Source organism: Ailuropoda melanoleuca, chromosome 14 (genome assembly GCF_002007445.2).
Source record: "Ailuropoda melanoleuca isolate Jingjing chromosome 14, ASM200744v2, whole genome shotgun sequence".
In the NCBI taxonomy this organism is placed as follows: domain Eukaryota; kingdom Metazoa; phylum Chordata; class Mammalia; order Carnivora; family Ursidae; genus Ailuropoda; species Ailuropoda melanoleuca.
In genome coordinates, this window is record NC_048231.1 from 31396537 (window position 1) to 31405480 (window position 8944).

General features: G+C 41.4%; 1 pseudogene; it reads right to left on the reverse strand.

Moving 5' to 3' along the window:
• Positions 1–1509: 1509 nt before the first annotated feature.
• LOC109490326 lies at positions 1510–3373 on the reverse strand (annotated as a pseudogene).
• Between the last annotated feature and the right edge of the window lie 5571 nt (positions 3374–8944).

Below are 8944 nucleotides of genomic sequence, written 5' to 3' on the forward strand. Positions count from 1 at the left end.
CGGCCCGAGCCCCCGCCCGCCCTCGCCGTCGCCGCGCCTACGGTCACGTGGGCCCGCGGCGCGCGCGCGCGCGCACCGGGCCGGAACGGAGACGCGGGTTCGCGGGTCTCGGGAGCGGTCGAAGCTGAAGGCGCGCGCATTATTTCTTCTCCACGCAGGGGAGCACAGCGCGGGACGCTCGGAGTTTGAAGCTCGTTGCAGCATCCTGCTTCCTTTCGGGGAATTGTAACAAATCATTACATGTATCAGAATGGAATTATAATAAGTACGTTACTGGACGATCAGTTCAACCAATTCATGCTGCCGTTCGGCGGCCGGCATCCTGATCGATCGCTCATCTTCCATCCTTGTCAAAGAGAAGACAGCGCTTCCGCGGAAAACTCTTGACAGTCTTGGCGTTTCGGTGCCTTCTAGGCAGTTTATCTTTACCTCTGTCTGCGCGTACTTTTACAGACAGCACCTTGCTACTTGCTATGGAAGGTTTAAAACAAAAATCTCAAGGACACGGAAAAGTTTTCCTCAACAAAATGCCTCAGTAAATGAAGGACAAGAATTGATGGACGCGCACGATTTCTGCTTGGATGAGTCAAATCACCCTTCCCCGGATGGCCCTTGTCTGGGAATTTGCAATAATTCCAGCGATGCCATAACAAAAACACCTTATATTTACGAAGCACCTTATAGTACTTAAAACACCGTTAAATACATGGCTTCGTTTGAACACCAAGCCACCCTTTGAAGTAGTCGGGACAGGTATTATGGGTATAGCCGTCTTACAGCTAAGAAATAGCCTCGGAAATACTCAGTCGTTTGCCCCGGGGCACACACGGAGCTTTAATAAGCAGGCGTGAGCAAGCCCAGACTAGAGGTCCAGACATTCTGACCCTGGTCGCCAGGCACGTCATCCCTCACAGTTCTCAGGTAGGGCTTAGAAATTCCTGATGTATTTGTCCTCTGGGAATTTATTTAAAATCCTCTTGAAAGTATTTGCATTTTCAATCTCTACCCACCCTTTGAGAAACAAGTTTTCCAAGTCACATCGAATCTTTCTGTTGCTCTCGAACCATCTCTAAGCTTATAAGAATAAGAGCAATTTCGAATTTTGTGATTTTTTTAATCATCTCTTTGTCCTTTATTATTTTATCCAAGCATTTCATATGTGGTTGGAGAATTTAAGATTTTTTGACATCCTTCCAACCTTTATCCAAAAATGTAAAAAGTGCTAAAAAGCTGTAATCCTGAGCTGCAGATGCTGACTTCCAACCTCATAGCAAACGGGGAGAGAGGGTCAGAATAGAAGTTCAGAGTTCCTCCCACTCCTGGAGAAAAGGGAAGCCCCAGACATGGTATAGGATTAGAAGAACACTAGGGTCCTATGGAGAATGGGACCCCCTTCTCTCCTGAGCTCCCCGCACCTCCAATCCTCCTCTTCAACAGAGAAAACCCATTTAAAATTATTGAAACTTCCACAGGAATCTGGTCCATAACAGCTGGTTGACCAAAGAGGACTTAGGGCCTGTCCCCCTGCATCTTCGCAGGCAAAAAGGGGTGCAACTCAGCTTCCACATTCTCACTCCCCTCTTCTTTGCTCTCTTCCTCAGAAACGTCATTGCTTACAGCAATAATCTGGTGCTCCGGGTGATCTGCAGAGGACCAGAACCCGACCTCAGGCAGAAGGTTACAGGTGGTTGGCGTTGAAAGTCAGCCAAACTGAGCATGAATTGGCAGGGCAACTTGAGGTGGGTCACAGGGACTGCAGTCTCCCGGTGGTCACTGTTCCAGGCCACGATTTCTACTACGTCACACTTATCTTTGGCTCCCTCCATGAGGCAAAGCATGGTCAAAGCCAGCACATGCCCCACCTTATCCTCTTCTTCAGCCTTAGGTGAAAGAGCAGATATGGCTAGAGAGTTCATCACCAAAGCAAAAATGGAGCGGGGACCTGCAGACCCCTGCCTGACATACCCTGCATGACTCTGGAACACCGGGGGGNGGGGGGGGGGGGGGGGGGGGGGCTGTGTTGCAAGGTAGTTTCCATTAGTTTATCTTTGTCTTAATCAGCTAAGTATTGCATTAACTGAAAGAGTTGTTACATACAAACTAAAAGTCCATTGTCTATACCCCTTCTTGATAATTCATTAAAAAAGATCAGTTCCCATCGTTGCACTTTCTCACTTATTCCTGACCCTCCTTACTTGACTTTGGTTCTGTTTCCTAGACACAATTTTTTAAATTAATTAATTAATTTATTTATTTATAGATTTTATTTATTTATTTGACAGAGACAGAGACAGCCAGCGAGAGAGGGAACACAAGCAGGGGGAGTGGGAGTGGAAGAAGCAGGCTCATCGCGGAGAAGCCTGATGTGGGGCTCGATCCCACAACGCCGGGATCACGCCCTGAGCCGAAGGCAGACGCTTAACCGCTGTGCCACCCAGGCGCCCCCCTAGACACAATTTTAAAAACAAAATTAAAACAAAACCAACAACAATATGAATCCAAAATTCTATCAAAGGCTTTTTATTTTTGTTTTTAAGGGAAGTGGGCAGAGGGAGAGAGAGAATCTCAAGTAAGCTCCACAGCCAGAATGGAGCAGAGGCTGGGCTGGATCTCACCACTCAGATCATGATCTGAGTGGAACTCAAGAGTCAGACGCTTAACTGACTGAGCCACCCAGGTGCCCCTCTCAAAGGCTTTTTGAAATGCCAAGTAAGGTCTGCTAGATCTACCTTGTCATTTTGTCCATCTGCACGTTCAGAGAACTCTAGTAGACTAGGTGGGTATGATTCACCTTCACAAAACCCAAGCATAAGTGTTCCATGATTTTTTCCACCCTTTAATTCATCCACCTTGTAGTTTCTTATTATACCACTTAGCTACACTTTCAAGATACTGAAATAACTCAGTTTACACATTCATCAGAGTTTAGATGTGTCTAGTTTTCATCCAAAACATTTTTTAAAGCCTCCAACACCATGTGCCAAGCACAGTGCCCATGCTCAGGCTGAAAAAATAAATGATTCTTTGCCCTTGAGGAGCTTAGAGTCTAAATAGGAAGACAGACTAGAGGAAAAATGGCTAGTGCTAAGATAATATTCGGTAGTGGTGAACAGAATGGGTCCTAGAGTCATACAGATCTGGATGACATCTGACACAAACCAGGCCAAAGTCGTTTCTGGAAATTTCTGCCAGGCTATCCTAGGATATGTTTTCCTCTTAAACTATTTCTCTGGAATTATGACTTTAAAGGACAATGTAGATTTTCTTCTTCACCTCTGAGGCGAAAGCCAAGACCAGTAGGAATGAAGACCACGAGCAGAAACTGAGAGCTTATAGAAGGGGAAGCCATGACATCATTTGAACTTTTGGGCATGGTTGTGCCCTAAACCAGTCCACATCTGGTTTTCTTGTGTTTATGAGCCATTAAGTTGCCCTTACTTCCCCCTTTTTAAAATCTTAAGCTGGTTGGGAGTGGGCAAAAACAGTGGGATTCTGTCACGTGGAATCAAGGGTCCTTAATTTGTGTTCTGTTCCTCCTTCTGCTCACTCCGTCAGCAAATGGTACCCCAACCACCCTATCCACCTGTACACCTATGCTGAAAACCTAATTCCTTGCATTAACTGTTTATTCCATTTTCTCCTGCTCCATTCTATTCCTTCCTTTTTCTACAATACGTAACCATCCGCTGAAGCCCCTCTCTCGGCTCTTTTCTGGAATACAGTATGGAAGCTGGGTTGTTTGTTTGTTTGTTTGTTTGTTTTTTGAGAGAGAGAAAGAGAGGGAACAAGTGGGGGAGGGACAAAGGGAGAGGAAGAGAGACAGTCCTAAGCAGGCTCCATGCTCAGTGTAGAGCCCGACTCAGGGCTCAATCTCATGACCCTGAGATTATGACCAGAGCTGAAATGAAGAGTTGGACACTTAACCGACTGAGCCACCCAGCCACTCCAGGAAGCTGGGTTTTTGAAATCATGATAAAAAGGAAAATTCTATTTCTTCTTATGCTTTGCTTATAATGATACTGTTTGCAAGTGTTTTTCTGAATCTCCTGGAGTCTAAAATATTAGGTGAAAAGAAAACACATGTGTCAAAGTGCCCAGAAGAGTGACTGGTACCTTGAAAGATGTGAAAGATGTCTTCCTTATCCCAGGAAGAAAGAAACATTCTTATCACCAGGGACAGATATGTTCGAGAGTAAAAGATTAGGGGAAATGTATACAAACAAATTGTGTTCAATGAAGCCATATCTTCCTAGTCACTTTACAATTAACTGGTCTGACTCAAGATACTTTGTCTTGTCTTATTTTCTCTATTTACTACTCCTTGTCCAGATTAGTATATAGGTGTTTTACTCCAACTGCTTCTTTGGGTCTTCGCTTCCTATGGCAGCTCCTATGTACATGCAAAAATCTGTATGCTTTTCTCTTGTTAATATGTTTATGTTGATTTAATTCTCAGTCCCAGCCAGAGACCCTAAGGAGGTAGAGGTAAAGTTTTGCCCCCCACACATGAATGCAACTACATTTAAAATATGAACCTTGGGGCGCCTGGGTGGCTCAGTCATTAAGCATCTTCCTTTGGCTCAGGTCATGATTCCAGGGTCCTGGGATCGAGCCCTGCATAAGGCTCCCTGCTCAGTGGGAAGCCTGCTTCTCCCTTTCCCAGTCCCCTTGCTTGTGTTCCCTCTCTCGCTGTGTCTCTCTCTGTCAAATAAATAAAATCTTTAAAAAAAATGAAATAAAATATGAACCTCAGTTCATGAAGTACACAATAAGGAGAGTGAAAAGACAAGCCACCTGATGGAAAAAGATATTTGCAATACATAAAAACAAAAACAAAAGGCTTATATCCAAAATATATAAAGAATTCCATAAAAAAGGCATCCCAATAAAAAAATGGACCAAAGATTTGAGGAAATGAGGAATCCAAATGAGACAAACGAGAAGGTGTTCAATCATATTAGTATAAAGGAAATCAACTTAGAGCTGCAATAAGATAAAGTTAACGACTCACCAGCTTGGTAAACATGAAAAAAAGAGACAATTTCAAGTACTGATGAGGATTAGATTAATAGGAACTCTGTACACTGCTGGTGAGACTGAGAATAGGAAGAAAAGGTTTATTTATTTATTTGAGAGAAAGATTTGGGGGAGGGGAAGAAGGCAAAGGAGAGAGAAACTCAAGCAGACTCTGGGCTGAGCGTGAAGCCCAGTAAGGGGCTTGATCTCACAACCCTGAGATCACAACTTGAGCCAAAACCAACAGTCGGACACATAACTGACTGTACCACCCAGGCATCCCTAGGAAGAACCATTTGTAGAAGCAGTTTGGCATTATGCAGGAAAGATGAAAATTGGCTTGTTCTATGGCTCAGCAATTCTAACATTAGGTATACAGAGAAACTTATGCCCATGTACACAAGAGAGATGAACAAGAAGTTTCATAGCAGCATTGTTTATATGAGTCAAAAAGTGATAACAATGTAAATATCCAGAAATAAGAGCAGGGATAAAAATGTGGTATGTTAATGCATTACATGAAATTAAGGTATAAAAAATATAGATAAATCTTACAAACGTGATGTTAAGCCAAAGAAGCAAGACACAGAGGTGATCATACAAGATAATACCATGTATTGTATTATTGTATTCCAGCCTTTCTAAGATGCACTTTCTTTCTTTCTTTCTTTCTTTCTTTCTTTCTTTCTTTCTTTCTTTCTTTCTTCTTTCTTTCTTTCTTTCTTTCTTTCTTTCTTTCTTTCTTTCTTTTACATTTTTTAACAATGCTGAAATTTGTTGACCAAATTTCAGTTGATGACCTCTTAGCACTGAGTCCTGATTTGGTGAAGATATTTTCTTTTTTCTCAGTGGGACATTAAATAATGGCATCTTAAATTCTATAAAATTAAAAACAGGCAAAGCTTGGGGCACCTGGCTGGCTCAGTTGGAAGAGCGAGTGCCTCTTGATCTCGGGGTCGTGAGTTCAAGCCCCATGTTGGGCGTAGAGATTACTTAAATAAATAAATAAACCTAAAAAAATTAAAGAATAAAACTTAACATTGTGTTTAAAAAAGAGCAGGTGAAGCTAAACCATTTGGTTTATAGATACATAAACCCTAAACTATATGGAAAAGCAAGGATGAGTAATTGTGACACAATCTCAAGTATTGAAGATGCCATGGAACATTCTGAAGGTCTAATTGGCAAGGGTACACAGCCAATCCTTAACCCTTTGGAAGGACATATTTCCCTCATGAAACCTAGAGATGGAATTCACCTCAATTTACTCAGCATCCTGCTTCAAGTTACATTCTCACACATTGTCATTGTCTCACATCCATTTCCCACCTTCCTTTTTCTTCATAACGCCCTCATTTTTCCCAGTCATGTGTTCTGAGTGACATCAATCCCATGTTTTATACCTGGTTCCTGGTTTAAAATTTTCAGCAAAAGCTCTTCCCCTGGTTTTAAAGATTAGGTCAGGGGAGGATATGGAACCCCTTCAAGAACCAGGGTGTGGTGAAATGTTTGTTAGGACTTCTGGAAGAGAAAATCTCTTCCACAGAAGATACTGGAAGAGTCTTCCCCTCTTCCATTGACTATGACTGAAAAAGGTTATAGCCCCAGGAATTCTTTGAAATCATCTTGCTGCCCGAGGGAAGCCTGTCTTAAGGTAGTATTAACTTCAACCTTAAGAAAAACTGACACCCTTGTGACATCATTAGAGATATTTAATCAGGCTTTACCTGAAACTAGTCCTACTTCTAGCCTTGGCAATTATGTGAGCTAATCAACTTTATTATGAGGTTTTTTGTGACATTCATTCAAAGTCATCTCAGCTGATACTTATACTATTTCATTTAATCTCTATATCAGCATTCTAAGAGAACTATTATTATACCAACTTTGTCTGAGACTCTGCAGCTAATAAATGATAGCACTCAGGTCTGACCTTTGATCTCTTGGCTTTGACTGCCAATGTCTTCGCGCTCTAGCCTAACAGAAATCCATTGACGAATTTCTGTGTGTGGTTAACGAGAGGAAGAGGAATGTCAAATTTAAGAAAGAAAAGGTGATAGAAGAAAACTAAAAAAGTGTTCATCACATGTAATTTCTTTTGAAAAAAGAATAGAGCAGTTCTTTCTCAGAGTTCTTTGTAATAATGAATGGAGGCTTTTGTTGGATCTCTCATTAGCATTGGGCTGGCAATTCAAAAGTATGTTGCTGATGTTGCCAATTGCATAACACTGAATGTTTTCCCCACCTTTGCAGCTCTTCTGCTTTTGCTGCTTGCTTATTTGAGTTTCTCTGTCTTTGAGGTCATGCAGTTGTGATGACAGACACAAATAGACCCAGAGATATGCACTGCATTCTGCAAAGACCTTTGGTCCTTGATTAGCAATTAAAGGTGTTTTTCTAGAAAGTAGAGAAGTCAAGATGTTTGGACCTGAGGTAGTGCAGTCTTAATTCCTTATATAATTTTCTAGAACCCTAACACCAGTTTGTTTAGAGCATGAACATTCATAAAAATCACATTAAAAAGAAGTCAGTGGGCGAGTGTGCCTTTCTTATTCATTGAATACATAGAGCTCAAAAATAAAAAAGCCTGATCTCTAGGCTACAGCTCTAATTAGCCCTTTCATACAACTGCAGCAGGAAGGTCCCATATTGTAGGTCACTAAGAATATATTGAATCCAGGTCCCTCTAAGCACTTTATTGAAAATTGTAGAGGTTTGAGTTAACAGTGTTAGTCTTTTGTGACTTGGAGAAATTAAACGGAGGAAAGTTGTTGTACCTGTAATTTGAGAAGCTAAAAGTGCCACCTCCTGGGTTAGGGGTAGGCGGTAGGGAGCTTAATTGTGTTATGGCTGAATTTGGAGTCAGATTTACTGACGCAGTCAAAAGTAATTTAAAGGTTTTTGTTTTTGTTTTTAATCACAGAGGAAGACCTAAAATGCTTGATTCTCACATCAACAGCATTCTAGTCTAAACTTTTAAGATTGGGAATGGTTCAGCCGGAGTTGTCTCTTATCCAGCTCGTTCTTAGCTTACTTCAGCATCGTTTGTTACCTCTTTTTAATTTAGAAAAGGGGGGTAAAACCTGAAGAAAAAACGACTTGACTAATATAGTCTTCATTAAGACCCTTTTGATCGCAAGGGATAGAAATCCAGCTCCCACTATTTAATCCAAAAGCAGTATTCATCATAAAGAAAATAAAGAGTGGCTCAAAATTCAAGGACAAACACTCCTCCTAGCTTTAGGAACAGTCAGAACCAGGGATTTGAATATGGTCTGAATGTTTCTTCTGTCCCTTATCTCTATGTCTTTCCAGTGGCCTGCCTTCATTATTAACTCACCATGGAAGGGCTTTCTCCACAGGTAGAAAAGCAAAAACAAAAACAAAACATGGCTCCTAAGTTAGACCATCCATTGCATAAAGCGGTCTTGAGTTCCAGCCTGCTGGTCCCAAGCATAACATCCCTGGAGAAGGGCTCTTCGCCCTGGTATTTTCAGGAACCCAGCTCTAAACTAACCAACTGAGGCCAGGAAATGGGGCAAGGCTGTATTAAATCAGCTCTTACAGGATTCATTATGTAACCAAGTGTTCAAACTATGCCTGGGGATTTATGAGTCCCCTAGACACTTTTAGGGGGCTTGCAATGTCAAAATTATTTTCATTAAAAACAATTAAACAAAAATTACTTTTATAATAATACTAAGATACTTGACTTTTTCTCTTATTCTCTGAAGAGTGTACAGGGGAATTTTCCAGAGGTTGTATGACATGGGATGTCAGAATAGATTGAGTGCAAAAGCAGATGGGAGAATTCAGGTGGCCTAATCTTCTATTAAATCGGACATTAAAGAGATTTTAAAAAGTAAAAGAATGCCACTCTTTTCGCTATTGTTGACATGAAATGAACAAACCTTTTATAATTTCTAAA